The sequence below is a fragment of the Cynara cardunculus genome, unplaced genomic scaffold (genome assembly GCF_001531365.2).
Source record: "Cynara cardunculus var. scolymus isolate 2C unplaced genomic scaffold, CcrdV1 Un_Scaffold_5323, whole genome shotgun sequence".
Taxonomy (NCBI): Eukaryota; Viridiplantae; Streptophyta; class Magnoliopsida; order Asterales; family Asteraceae; genus Cynara; species Cynara cardunculus.
The window spans coordinates 2,642-17,913 of record NW_020202349.1 but is presented as its reverse complement, the minus strand read 5'-3'; the positions used below and the strand labels follow the sequence as shown (position 1 = coordinate 17,913).

Below are 15,272 nucleotides of genomic sequence, written 5' to 3'. Positions count from 1 at the left end.
ATGATGATGATGATGATGATGATGATGATGATGATGATGATGATGATGATGATGATGATGATGATGATGATGATGCTGACAACCCTGCTCAACCGATTCTTTCTCAGAATATTCAAATAGGAGCAGTGGTTGATAATATTGATGAGATCTTTCCAAAGTTTGAAGCTCCACAAACTTGTCCAAGTCTGCATTCTCTATCGTTTAATGTTGATGATTTTGGAGCCAGACCTGATGACTATGATCGTATGCTGGAAGACTTGTCAGATACTCCAGTAGAAGGAGGAGATAAAGTTGAAAATGTTGAGAGCTTGAGTGGAAGGGAAGCAGAAACATATGGTGAGTGTGAGAGTGGAGCACAAAATCAAGATCAAGCTCCTTTCCTAGCTGAAACACATAGCCGAGCACCCACATCTGCTATCGACATTCATCCGTTGAATGTTGATATTGAAGAAGACATAGCTAGCCCAGCTATGCACTTGCACACCCAACCCAACCACTCAATTGGTTCTCAACAAGCAGCTGTTTCATTTCAACATGGGCACTTAGCACATATGCTATCTACTTCTCACTTGGAGAATGTAGATATTGAAACAAGTAGGTCGTTGTCCCAGCCTACGACTTCGATTTTGTGCACCTCGAGTCTAGAGCCGATACACTTAGGTACACAAGAGTCTCGAGCATCTGTTGCTCCCATTGCGCTTCTTAGTGAACTCGCCAGAACGACTAGAGTGGTGTCAATTGACCTCCCATAAGGACTAGTCGAAAGTCCTACTAGTGCTACAACTTTGCCTACACTGAACGTAGGCATAACAATTTACTCAATTGTTGTCTCAACTGGTAATCTAAGTCATCCAGGAGTTATTTTACTAGACTTTGTGTCAAGGGAATATTTGGACGGCGCTCTAAAGGCTGCTCAAGACAACATGGATGCTCAGATTGCTAGTCTCAAAAGACTATTGAAGGGGAATGAGCAAGTAGAAGAAGATCAACCATCTGCGCCATCACCACCGCCTGTACCTGAGCCTCCGATGGTACAAGAGTAATCAGTGGATGAACTTAAATCCTTACTATATGCTAAACTGATGTCATCCCAAAACCCTAATGCGGAAGATGCATATTTGGTTGGGCTCCTTAGACAGCAAGTTGATGAAAACCCCACAATTCGAGCCTCTGAGTTTTTGGCCTTTCAGGATGTGGTTGCTTCTAGCTTCACTAAAGTTAGTAAGTTAATCACATCAAACACCCAAGTTCCTAAAAGTTCAATTGATGCCCTTTCTGAATGGGTATCTATTCTAGAAGAGACTTACCGAGCTCAGGCCACCTCACTCAAAAGAAGGCATGATGATCCGGATGATCTTGATCATCATGAGGGGGAGAGAAAAAGACAAAGGGTGGTTGAGTCGTCTGCTCGAGCTCTAACTGTTGAAAGAGAGCCATCTACTCAAGACGTTAACGTAGAAAGTTCTGTTCCTGAGTCTACAAGGGAAAGAACTACCAAGCCGATCATTGTGGAAGATAATGAAGTATTGGAGACAATTCCATAGATCGAGCCAATGGTTGAAAACCGACGGACTCCACGGTAGAAACAAGGTTGTTATTGGATTTGTCTGCCAATGTTGGTTTTAATGATGTCTTTGCTACATAACTGGTGGAGAACAGGATTTCGGTGAAGATATAGATAACATTGATGAATCATTTGGGTTATACTTTGACTTTGAAGCTGACATCAATGAAGAAGACCCAGTATTCCCATTTGAGGATGATCGTCAGACATTGCCTGAACCCTCCACTACGGTTGAAGCTGGTGTATCCGAAACTCCTAGAGAGCCATTTGACCCGATTGAGATATTTACAAGGAATTATGTGCTATTTGCAATTCGAGCTAACTTTTCGAGCTATAACAGGGCAAGAATCAGAGAGCCTTATCTTGAAGAGATCTATTTTGGCATCTTCCTCCGGCATCGCAAAGCTCTAAGTGCTGATAAGATTCTTGGTATCCACAAGGAAACCAAAGAATATCGTTTGGAGTACAAGCACTTCCTCAAAGCCAAGCGTCTCCCGATCAATCAAGTTTGGACCAAACATCGAGTTGTGTCAATTAAACAAATTGATGTTCAAAGACTTCTCAAAGTCTGGTATATGGTATTCACTGTGACATGACAAGATGGTAAGGTCTGGAGGTTTAGTGAAGCTGAATTCTCAAACTTGTATTTAGAAGATCTGGAGCATATGTACCACGAAATCCGAAACATGACGAACAGAAAAGAAGCAGTTCTTGTGGCTCTTAATGCAATCAAAAGGTTTATACGCACTCATGTCAAAGTGTCTATGGTTATTGATGTCCAAATGGGACTTGAAGATAATCAGAGAATCATCAATTTGAAGAGACCTAATCAAGAGCTGGAAGACATTGAAGCTTATCCTTTCTACATGATTCTTGAACAACCGGAATTCGAGGTGATATACGATGCTGAGGGTCGGATAAAGAAGTTCATGAGGTTTAGTGAGCTGAACAAATTTTCTGATAGAACTATTCAAATGGTGAGACGGGCGCTGGATACGAGGAGAGTTAATAATGATAAAGTTGCGGAGTCAGAGAAGATGAGTCCAAAGGAAAGGTACTTGCTGATTAATGCCTTGAATCTGCTTGAAGAAAAATTGCTATATCGGAATGCACTGAGGAGGCTGGAGAAACTGCTCGGACTCAGAAAGACAAGATTTACAAGAGTTCGAACTTGAATCCAAAGGGGGAGATTGTTGGGTTCAAGTATGTGCGTTAATGTTGTATTCAAGTTCTCCTTTTATAATGCTTTGTAATAGTTAGGCTTTAATGCTTTTCTTAGTATAAATAGTAATTAGCTTTGTAATTGTAATTAGTTCTGCAATTAATCTGATTAGAGCATTAATCTTTGTAAGAAAATTCCCTCAAGAAATACATTGAAGATTGGTGAAAATTCTCTCTACTCTTGTTCTTAATCTTCATCTTGAAGATTGTTTCTAATCTTGTATGATTTGGACATTACACAATATAACACGAAGATTTATGTTATGAAACCTAAATCTATCGTATGAATGAAAAATAATGAAGAACAACTTAGAAAATATTCAAGAGAATATGAAGCTTTAAAGAATTTCACTATAATAACTTTGACGAGAAGAAAAGTAATTATTTACAAGACACATGATAACTATTTATACTAGTAATCTAGTCTAAGAGATAACAATCTAGGGAAAAGATATCTATGAGATATTCTAGGGAAAAGATATCTATCTAGAATTTAGAAGTTATCTCTAACTACCTTGTGTAACCGATTCCAGCTGTTGATGAGTCATCTCCAGCTGTCTTCTAGGTAGTCTATTCAACCAGGAGTCTTTATGTTTCTTCTTTTCTTAGGTATCTCTGATTGAACTCTTGTTGAATCTTCTAAGTCCTAATAACCAGAGGGGTGATGGAGATGCATTGTTCATCGCACCTATGGACCATTCATCGCATCTCTGGTTTGCCTTGAGCACTTAAGTCTTTTCCATCTATTCTTCCATCAGTCCTCTGAACTTCCATACTTGTACATTTTTCATTACTTTTACAATAAGAATTATGGGTTCTAACAATCTCCCCTTAAGTAATGAAAAATAAACAATGACTTGTCTATGAAACATAAATGAATTGTAAAGAACAAAGACTAATCTAGTAGAAACATCATTTTACCAAAAGTTTTCATTTTCTGAAAATTAGATGGTTTCATACAATACAGAAGTAAATAAGGATAGAAAATTTAAATTTCAATCATTTCTTCGTCTTGTACTCGTTCTTGAAGACCAAGCCAAGTTCTGGTTGAGTTAAAACTGAAGCAAAACGCGTCTCCTACAGTCCAGAGAAATCTTCATTTGGAGCCGTGCAGGATAATCTATCGATGCCAAGTTCCATAGCTATTTGGAAATCATTCTTCACTCTGAACTTTACAAGGGTCCCCATCGCCTCTATGATCGCTCGATTTGCCATCCCTTCCCTTATCCCTTAATCCTGACGCTGAGTTGTGTGGCCATACAAGCCAATCAAGTGTTATGGATTGAGATAGACGCATATCATCCCATGTGCATGTTCCACGGTGTACTCGATGTACTTCATGGCTCTTTTCACGAATGTCCGCGTCTTGATATCGTGGACCGTTTTGATTCAATCATTTGAGAAGACGATTTGTGGTTGTGTCGTCTGTCTCACAAATCTGTGCCGGAGCAGGTCCATCGATTCTGGTGATAGTTTGGGAGGATTAAGAATAATTTTCTCGTCGCAATCATGATAGATGTATTGATGGATGTTCTCCATCATAACAGGTTCTCTTGGCGGCACTGGTGGACGTATCCTTAGGGTCTCCATCTTTGCTACGATTTCTTACACTCGATTAATGGATGGAGGTTGCCTTGAGGAGGAGGGTATATTTGCAAGCACCGTTTGGGTAGGTTGGCTAATGGGTGGTTCTGGTTGGCTTATTTGTGGTTCTGGTTGGGATATATGTGGTTCTGGTTGGGATGTAGTTTCTGGTTAAGGGTTTATGGGTTCTGGTTGTATGGGTGTGGGCTCTGACTGTATAGGAGTGGGTTTTGGTGATGAAGGTGGTGTTGGTCATGGGGTAAAGGGAATGACTGGTTCTGGTGAGGTAGAGGGTGGTTGATTAGAGGATGATGAAGAACTCACTAAAATTGGTGAGGACTCATTGGCTGGTGGTGATAGGTTTACAATGTCTGCAGAGGGAACCTGTACATTATGTACATCATCAGAGGGCTGAGCCTCTGGTTCCCTCGCCTCTGTTTCATTGGTTGGTTAGAAGGTTGGTTATTGAGCTTGTGGTGGTGGGGGTGTTGCGGTTTCCATCGAGGTAATGGATGGATTCTCCCCCTCATGAGGACCAAGACCATGATCATCTTGGTTTGGGTCGTCATGCCGTGGCCTCTTGAGAGGGCAACTGGTGGAGCATGAGGCATGACTCCTCTTCTTCTTCTTGAGCCTCTGCGACTCAACATACTTCCTGACCGATTCTCTCCTTCGCGTTCTCTCCATCGTGAGGAGGAGAGAGTTGTGGCGCTCTTGCTGTTGCATGAGGCTCTTTTTAGGGCATTGGTGGGCTTGATGGTTCTTGATGTGAACTTGGCATTAATCTCATTGAAGTTTGAGATCAATGCCTTTGTTAGAGAGCGTTGGTCAGCCCGAGTGACCACGTCATGGGGGGTGGATGTGGAGGTGGAGGTAGTAGGTGGTATGGTGATAGAGGATATGAGGGTTCGTATCTCTGCATCAAATGAGGTAAAGGCTTCATCGGGGGTGGGTGCTGCAGAGGAAGGTAGGGGGGGCAGTTTGTGGTATACTGGCTATTATAGTGGAGGGTAGGGAGGCGATGGAATTGGCAATGTTGGTGACTTGGGTGGTAAGGGTGGTGATGGAAGCATCGATAGTGGTTATTTGTGCCGAGAGGGCGGCTAGGGATGCGTTGATGGAGTTATGTCTGGTGGTCCTAAAGATGACATGAAAGTTGTGTTGTTGGACCATCAGACGCTGGAACAACTGAATTCTCGTGGTATTGTCCCTCGATTGAGCTTCGAGGGACGCGAGGGATTGCTGAATTGATGAAAGGTCAATGGTGGGGGTGGATTCAACAATCCTCGCTATATTGAGTTTAAGGTCATCCAAGGACCACTGAATAGAGTCAGCAAAGGCCTGGAACTTGGCCTTTGTGACTAACTTAGCAACGGGAGTAACCCCTACAGCAACGGATGTTGTAGGTTGAGCCTCTGTTTCTGAGGCGCCTCCATCGATGCCTTGAGGAGAGGGAGGCAAGGGAGGACTTCCATATCGTCCTTGATAGCCCTCAAGAGAGAAACTATCTCGAGATGTTGCTACATGTGCTTCTTCCTCATCGAATTCAGATTCTGGTGAAGAGAAGTACGTGTGTTTCCTCGTCGATAGACCAAGTATCGAGGGGGTGTGTGCATGAAAGGGCGACCGCTCTGAATGATCGATGGGTATTTCAAAGTCAGAAGCAACAAATGCTTCTGTGTGTGAGGGGAGTGTCGAGCCCTGAGAAGAAGTTACTCTTATTTCTTCATCACCCTTCTGTTGGGAGAGAGGTGATGGATGGTGAGGTTCCTCAGCTATGTCATCTCTAGAGACCTGATGAATGGCCTATGGATGGCTTGCTTGGGTAGGGATCAGACTGGGCGGTCCTTGTTCAATATCCCTTTGGCCTTGGTCGCCAGGGATAGTAGATGTGGTTGCCCGGGGTTGTGGTTGGGGAGATGGAACAGAAGTGGGCATAGGGTCGGGAGAGGTAGGAGGACTGTCATCATCATCAGATTCATCATCCGATGAAATCCTCTCACCTTGTGATCCATCGCTTGTATCTGGGGAGGGCTCTATATGCTCTAGGGTAGCTGGTCGCGGTTGTTGGACTAGCATAGAGCTTTCATAGGACCTACGGGTAATGGAGGTGTCTGGAATGACACTTAACATGGCCCTTGACAAAGGCCTCTATGCGGGGTAACCATCTTTGGAGATGGTGGGGCGATGACCATTCATAACATATTGAGGGGTGAATGGTGCATCGCATTTGTGCACTTTCATCGCATCCTTGATGAAGAGGGCAAGGAAACGAGGAAAGAGCACAGATGTGACCAGCTTCCTTGTGGCCATTAACTTATTCTTCTTCACCACGGCGGCGTGGATGTCGTTGTAGATCAAGAGGGCATAGTCCAGCAGCAAGTTGAAGAAAAGACCATACATGATGGTCATAATGTTGATGTTGCCCTGGACCATGCTCCCTAGTTTGCACGTGAGAGCTCTGTTGAGAACGCTGAAAAATACGTTCCACATGGGTGGAAGGTATTGTTGCTTGAAGCCGGAGGCGTTCCGGAGCTCGCGGTTGTAGCCCAACATCTGTATGAAACGCAAAATGTCGTGACTTGTTGGTGGGTCTTCGAAACACGCAATCCCGAGTTCTTGTCGGGTAGGAATGAAAAGGACCCGGGAGATCTTTGCTCGGAAAATTTTAATCGAGCAAACCATGTCATTGGGGACATCAATGTCGCCCATGATACCACGGTTTTCCAGGTAGAAGTCACATGTTTGCCAGTACTGTTGAATATACTCAATCGGAACCTCGTTGTCGGAGAGGGTGAGGGCCGATTGAAGAATGCAGTTTTGAAAAAACATGATTAGTATGGTGAACATGTCCTCAAAAAGTTGAGGACGAAAGTCGATAGCGTGATTGTTGGGCTTAATGGGAAGGAAACGATTGCTCGACTGTCTGCGCCAGTCAATTATACATGGCTGTCGTGGTTGTTGGATTCGTGTGAGGCGGATGAAACCATGGTTTCAAGGTCGTAAGTTGCAGGTTTGTAGGTTTTTGTTCTTAAGAGAGTTTAGAAGGCGTAAAAGGGTATTTGGTGGGGAAGGAGGCTTTATATAGGAGGAAGGAGACGAGTGGTTGGTTTAAAAATAATAATAAAATAATAGGAAAGGGATGATGATGGTGGTGACGTTTGGGTAAAAAGGTGAAAGGTTTGTGATCGTGAGCCGTAAAGACAGCTCACGATCATAATGGTGCAGGTGGGGTAGGGACACGTGTCAACGTGGGGTTGAAGGGAGGGCAATATGGAGGGTTTCTAGGGAACATGCTTTTTGTGGTGTCAGGTACGTGGAAGGGTAACGTTTGGGGTATTTAGGGATAATTATTAGAAAATAATAATTATCCCAAAGGATAACTCTCAAGAAAATAATCCCAAAAAAAATATTTAAATTTAAAATTTCATCTAATTGGAGGATAAATACTAATTATGAAGTTTTGATCTTCTAAAAACCCATGTTGTATAGTTTTTAGTCACAAAAGCTACAATTTTGTATAATCTTTAAAATGTTTGCAATTAAAGATGAGTTTTTGGAAAAAATAGATTTGTCATGGAACTAAAGGGGCTCTAGTTGGTCATGACTTTTTTTGGGGGGGGACTAGAGGTTTTGTGGTTAGGTGTGATGAACAAGTTCATCAAGAAATGTTGGGTTTTGATGAGGCAGAGGCTCTGGATAGATGAACCAGAGGCTCTGGGTCATCATATTAAACCCTTGGAATAAAAATATACCCTTTAAAAGGAACCAGAGGGGCTCTGGTTGAATACAAGGGATAAATTACTCCATAATATAACATTTTTGGGATCTAGAAGCTTTGGATAGAGGAGCCAAAGGCTCTAGTTTTGAAAACGCAAACAAAAAGAACCAAGGTATGGAACCAGAGGGTCTCTGGTTGGCTTGAGATGCACAACCAGAGAGATGATAGGTTCATTTTGGATCATTAAGGGTTTATGATATATGCATGACTCCCCCTAAAATGATGCAAGGGGATGTGAAATGAGTAAAAACTCCCCCTAGAACCAATAGGGGAGAAAAAAGGGTAACTAGAAGCTCTGGTCTATACAACCAGAGGCTCTGGTTGTGAAGGATGGTTACTTTTGGCATAACCTTGAGATATTGAGAATCTCTTATTGGAAAAGATGATTTTCCTTAAGTGGTGAGATTCAACATACCCATCTTGCTGACAAGAAACATAAATCTTTTCTCATCTAATGATTTTGTAAAAAGGCCAGTGTTACGAGAATTATATTAAATAAATCTCTCAGACTGTTAACAAATAGAGACTAGTGCAAGTATACACTCATCAACCCACTATCGTCTTTTACAAGTAATAAAGTGGTAAAAATACCGAATATCGTCGACGGAGAAAAAGAAATAAAAGTTCGTTTTAATAGTATAAATAAAGATATAATTTCAGATGGTGAATTCGAGAAAATATTTGTGGTGAGTTGATTAAACACTACTGTTGTGAACAAGTAATAACAGAAAGCTTAGGGTGAAGGGATTCGTTAAGATATTAAACCGATTTAAAAGTAGACAACATGCTACATCATGGTTTTATAACATGCTTTATAAATGACTTACTTTACAACTAATAACTTCTTTAAGGTACTCTCTCGAGATGTAGAATGACACACAGTCATAGATCCAACCCTCATATCTCTATGGAAGGCTGGAGTCCCGACATTGACTCAAACTATTCCTTTTATAAGCAATATGGAGCGAAAATGAGTCTCCTCGATTCTAAGTAACTCTCTCAAGCCTACTTTATAATTTATAAAGCATAATAAGTAGAACACAAGGGAAGAAGAGAAAGTGGAAGAAATAAATGTAAAGATGGATTTGTAAAAGAGACTTAAAATATTTTAACTACTAATATTAATTGCATAAATTATAAAGCATAATGAGGAGAACTTAAGAGAAGAAAAGATGACAAGAGAAATAAATGTAAAAAGGAATTATAAAGAAGAAGAATACTTGCAACTACAACTTTATACCAAAAGAACCAAACTATATCAAGTGTTTTACTAGGATTGTTGCATCCAAATTGCTTTCCTCTAAAGCCAAGCCTCCTCCCTTTATATAGTGGAGGAAGGGAGGATAAAATCCAATAAGTAAAAGCTTTTACCCACCCTTTTACACAAAACAATGGGCAAAGCCAAAACCACCTAGAAGATGCCAAAAATTAGATCTTGAATTAGTTCTATGAGATCTTGAAAGCTGCAGAAGATGGGCTACTAAAAAGGGAAGAAGTGACCTCAAAAGATTTCATACTATTCTCAAGAATGCCCCTAGATCGTCCTGCAACATATACTGTAGCATGCTTCAGCCAAGTACCTAGAAACAAGGCTATTTTCCCAAAAATCAGCACACATCCAAGAAGTAAACATGTTTATCACATTACTTTAGCTCCAATATAAAAAGATAGAAAAACAAAACAAAGACTCAATTTGTAGAATTTGGGAAAATAAAATGAGTAAATAAAGTGAAGAAAAAGTGTAAAAGTATCAAATAGATTGATACTTGTCACACCCCCAAACTAGAATTGTTGTTTGTCCCCGAACAACATAAAAAGACAAATAAAAGACTCAAATAAGATGGAAAAGAATGGGCACCGACACTTACAACTACCACTTTCTTATTATAAATAGCTTTTCGTAAATCAAAGTGGAAGTTTTGTACTAACCACATTTATATACCATAGGCTAGCCTCACTTTTCTTTCGTCTGATTTTTAAACATTGTCACCTATTAGGATCAAAAGGACTTGTCGGGTTTCTCTCTTTGGCTTTTTCTCTCTCATATAACTCTGCCTTTTTCTTACATAAATATTTATTTGGCTTTTTGTAGCCATTTTCTCTTTTTATTTTTGCATTTTTGCTTTTTTTCCAATGCTTTTTAAACATTTTCTCTATTTTTTTTGTTTTTTTCCCTTTGATAGAGCTTTGCTCTTTTTGACAAAATTCCCCCCAACTTAGAGACAACCATGTCCCCATTGTGATTTATATATGTGGCTCAGTGGGGTGCAAGGGGAGTGTATAGGGCTTTGCCCGGTTATGGAGAAGAGATGGCCTAGATCATATCCTAAGTAGTGACAATTTAAATCAAGTTGCAGCCCGGAAAAGAGTTGGCTAGTTCTAGTATTGTAATGTAAATTAGCACTCAAACTCACATCACTTTTAAATTACTCAAGCTATAAACGCAAGTCGGTGAGAGTGAAGTTTAGGCCATAAAATTCCATTTCTAAAAAAAAATCTAAAACTAAAAAGACTGACACGGACAATTCCCACTCATAGAAAAAGGAAAAAAATATAATGGAAAAAGTAAATTGGAGCTAAAAGGGATGATAGATAAACCTGCTTACTCGTGTGGAGTATGTGCCATCAATGGTCCTCGGGGCGCCGAGACATCCCGGCAAGCATGTCCTTCAAGTCGGCCATGAGCCGTGCATCTCTCTCCTCCATCTTCTTCAATAGTGTCTCTTCATGGGCTTTCAGTGCTCTCTCCATGGTGGTGTGATGGGTCTGGGCGTTCTGTTCCAAGGTGGTCTCTAATGCGGTGACTTTCTCCTTCAATCTACGGAATTCAAGCATCAAATCAATCTCCTTGTGGATGTTGTCAGGAGCAAGTGAGGGCTGTCCGGGTTCATTTCTTGGGGTTTTAAGGATCCGATCAATTGTTTTGCACTCGATGGGTAGTGCATTGGTTGTAAGTGCCTTGCCAGGTGGTACTGGTACTTTCGCCTTCTTGATTAATCCATGTATCAATGCCGGGAAGTAGAGCCGTCCGGTGGGTTTCCTGGTGTATCCTTGAATGACATCTGAGATGACCCCCAACATCAACCGCCTTACCTGCAAGAATACAGTAAAGTAAAAGCATGCGGTCCAATGATGTGCTTGAGTCGTATGTGGTAGGGCGAAATGAATATTTCAGAAATGATTCACACGGCCGCATTCTTCTTCAAAAGCTTGGTTTGAAATTTGAGCGGACTGCGCTTTTGGTGGAGCCTTCCAAGTGGCTCCCTCTTCCGCTACAACAGTCAGTACCATCTTCAAATCCTCATCAGTGTGGTCATGTAACAACCTGCGATACTCACATACTGGAGGCGCAATCAAATCATAGAAAGTATTTATGGCATGTGGAGAATAAGAGATCTTTTTACCCCTAACATGAACTGAGGTAGTGTGTGTGGAAGAAACTGATGCATAAAATTCTTGAACCCATGTGAGGAAATAGGGCTCTCTAACAGCAGTGAAGGTCTCCCATCCCTTTTGGATAACGATGTCATGTATAAAGGAATAGGTCTCCAGACAACCCCTATCAAATCCTCTCTCACCTAAACCCTAAAAAGCCTTAAATTTCTGAAAATTTCTTGGTCTACGGCTGCTCTCACTGTGGCTATCCATTGGTGTAGTGCGGGCTTTCTTTTTCGGTGGGCTAGGTGCTACTTGATGTCTTTTGGATCTCCTTAGTTGGGACAATGGAATGTCCTCATCAGGAGTCCACTCAGAGTCTTCAGACTCAGCCCGTCTCCTCTTGGAGAACCTCTCAATAGGGACTAAGTCAGAGTCACTAGAGGTCCGGTTGCTATCCTCATTGGACTTCTGTCCAGACATGTCAGGAGAAGGGATGGAAGTGGGCTGGAAGTCTGGAAAGGCATCAAAGGTAGTGCTCACAAGTGGTGCAGTGTAGGTGCTAGTGATGGGTGGTATGAGCATAAGGGCATCATATGCATCAAAGTTCATGTGGGAAGTTGGGATGTAGAAAGGAAAAGGGGGAAGTGCATAGAATGGGTTATTGAATCTATCAAATGCCATGGTGAAAGGTGGGGGAGTGTAGTGCTGTGAAGTCAAATCCACCATCCCCAAGTCAACCATGGGAGAGTCATTAAATTGGTGGTGTGATGTGTGTGCATCTATGAGAGTGATAACATCCAAAGAAGTGGTGGAAGTTGGCCATTCAAGTAAGTGAGTTTGGCCCTCCTCTTCCATGAAAAAGGCATTGAGATCAATGTCAAAGAGAGAGTCCTCACCAAGCATTCTTTGACTCTCATGAGGCTCCCATTTTTTATGGTGTGATCAATTTTAGCATCAAAGGTGTGTGTGTGCTCATGTAATGAAGTATCAGAAAGACTTACAATGGGGATTTGGTGGCATATGTCAAATTCTGTGCTTTCTGTCTTGCTAACACCTTGGGAGAGTGGCTCAACTGTAGGTGGTACTCCCGAGGGTTGTGCATCATCTTGAACCTCATCCTTTATCTTCATTCGTTTGGCTCTTGGCTTCCTTTGCTTAGGTTTAGGCAAACCTTTGGGAACATAAGTTTCCACATCTATGGCATCACCCTCCTCTTTGGTCATTGGCTTGGTGACATGTCTTTCTGTGGATCTAGTGGCTGGCCTACGGGCTTTGGGTTTAGGTTTAGGTGGAGGAGAAGGGGGTGGGGCTGTTTGGGTTTGAAAAATAGTAGAGGTGGGGGCTGGTGGTGTTGAAACAGTGGGTTTAGGGGCTGTTGGTGTTAGGACATCAAGTGTATGGGCTGTTTGGGTAATGGAATTGGCTAAAGGGACTGTTTGGGCTAAGGGAATGGTAGGTGGGATGGGTGTTGGGGTTAAAACTGTAGGTAAAGGGCCTGTTTGGCCGAATAGAATGGCTCTAAGGGGGGGTAGGACATGGGAGGATTGATCTTAGCAACTATGGTTGTAGGTTAGCTAAGTTGGTTGGGATAGGCATAGTGGTTTGTGGTATGGGAGGATTGGAAGGTTGGGAAGGGTGAGGGAACCCAGGTGGTGGTTGGTCATCCATACCAAACCTGCACAAAAGAATAAACCAAGTTAGGACCAATGTTACATATAGATTTTTGCATTTTAGTTCATGGTTGTGGTGTGGTAAAGTGTTTGGACCATCATCATGAAAAATCAACACACCTTGGGTCTTAGGGTCTACAAGTCCCAAGAGCCAAAACAAGATAAACATACATATAGACCCAAGAGCCTGCAGGCTGTTAAGTTTTAAAAAAGGTTACACACACAGGGATCAAGATCACTGTGGTGGCAGCTGTTTCAAATTACCATGGCTGTTTGGACAGCCTGCTGTATGAATTCATGGAGTTACAAACCCAAAAACTTAAGATATATACACATGAAAAGAAACCAAGAAAATTCACCCAAGGGCCAAAACAAGTTGTTATGTTTAAAAGAGGACATACACATAGGGATCATCTTTTCCTTGTTGTTGGCACTATATTCATGGCACCCAATATCAAGACATGCACTCTTAAAGTCCAAAATCAAGGGTTTTGTAGCCTGCAAACTTTTAGAAGATCATGTTCTAAACATATGGACCAAAATCAATACACTAAGACCAAGATCAAAAAGCAGGCTGCTGCCTGACCATGACTACTGTGGAACATTTGATGAACCCATGTTCAAACGACTTAGGGGTCACACACATAGGTAGGCAAGATCAAGGTAAACACCTTATTCTCATGATGGCCATGACCAAAATATCACCCATTAACTTGATTGTGGAAGAATTATAGCCCAACATGTAGAATTACAACAACTTTGACTGCCTAATTATAGCCCAAAATGGCTGTTTGCAAAGCCAGTAGTTTGATCCTTGGATCAAATGCAAAAAGACACAGGTAGCAGAGTATGATTTGGAAACTGGTGCTAGAAATCAATTAAAATCATGTGTCTAATCATGCAAAGCATATGAATACAAAGCTACCTGATTTCAAACATGGATAGAGATCAAAGTTGAGCTTTGCTTGCTGCTGTCTTAAGACTGGCTTATGATAAGCACATATGACTCAAAATCAAGTTGTGATATGGAAAGAAACCCACTTTATGCATGCTTTTTGAACAAACCAAAGGCAATTTGTATCCAAGTGGCTTTGAAGGACAGGACACTAAGGACTTGAAACTAAGATCAAGAAAACCAAACAGAGATCAAAACAGGCACTTATGCAGCAGACAATGATGTTCATCCATCTTTGGATTAAACCTACCAAAAAGAAATAGCCCTGTTTTCAAAACCCATGGTCATTTGATCATCTGATCAAAAAATCATTTTTACCAAAACTTTTCCCTTTTCTCAACAAGGTTATGTACCCCAAGAACAAGACTTAGGGTCCTAAAACTTGTTATGGCAATCAGACATACTGCTTAGGATAGCTGAAACAAACTCTATATGACCAAGACATCCACCTTACTCACATGATGGTTATGATCAAAATAGCAACCAGTAACTTTGTGTTTGGGTATGGCATGATCATAGACCAAAATGGCTGTTTGCACAGTCATCAGTTTGATCATGGGATCAAATGCAAGAAGTCATACAAGTATCACAATGTCAAGATATACACATAGCAGGACAGCAAATGGACAGAAATCAGTCCTTGTACTTTGTGTGGGTTGAATATGCAATTTAGAGTTACATCAATCTTATAGGTAAGCTTAAGCACACAATGACACCAATGCTCAAGTTACACAAAGACAAGGAACAAATGACAGGCTGCTACCTGACCATGACTGCTGTGGAATAACAACCAAATTGGTTGTTGGTGCAATCAGCTGTGTGATCAAGTGTTCATCATATGCTAACAACTTAGTGTCATACAGGTGTAGGCAAAAATCAAGGCAGACACCTTATTCACATAATGGTCATGCTCAAAACATCAACCAGAAACTTTGATGATTGAATTACATCCAAAAAAAATTGGCTGTTTGCACAGCCAGCAGTTTTGATCGTGGGATTCAATGTAGGAAGATCACAAAGTCAAAATATACACAAGGTAGGACAACAAATGGGATCATGATTATGCTTTCAACATATAGCAAATGGACAGAAATTAAGCTTGGTATATGTGTGATAACA

The 15,272-nt window shown here is 41.3% G+C and overlaps 1 long non-coding RNA gene across 1 annotated transcript; it reads right to left on the bottom strand.

The window, feature by feature from the left end:
* Positions 1-9,350: 9,350 nt before the first annotated feature.
* On the bottom strand, positions 9,351-12,763 carry LOC112504356. Its single transcript, XR_003068171.1, has 3 exons — positions 12,530-12,763; positions 10,749-11,491; positions 9,351-9,742 (listed from the first exon to the last, which is right to left on the bottom strand). It is a non-coding gene; the product is annotated as an uncharacterized LOC112504356 (long non-coding RNA).
* Positions 12,764-15,272: the final 2,509 nt, after the last annotated feature.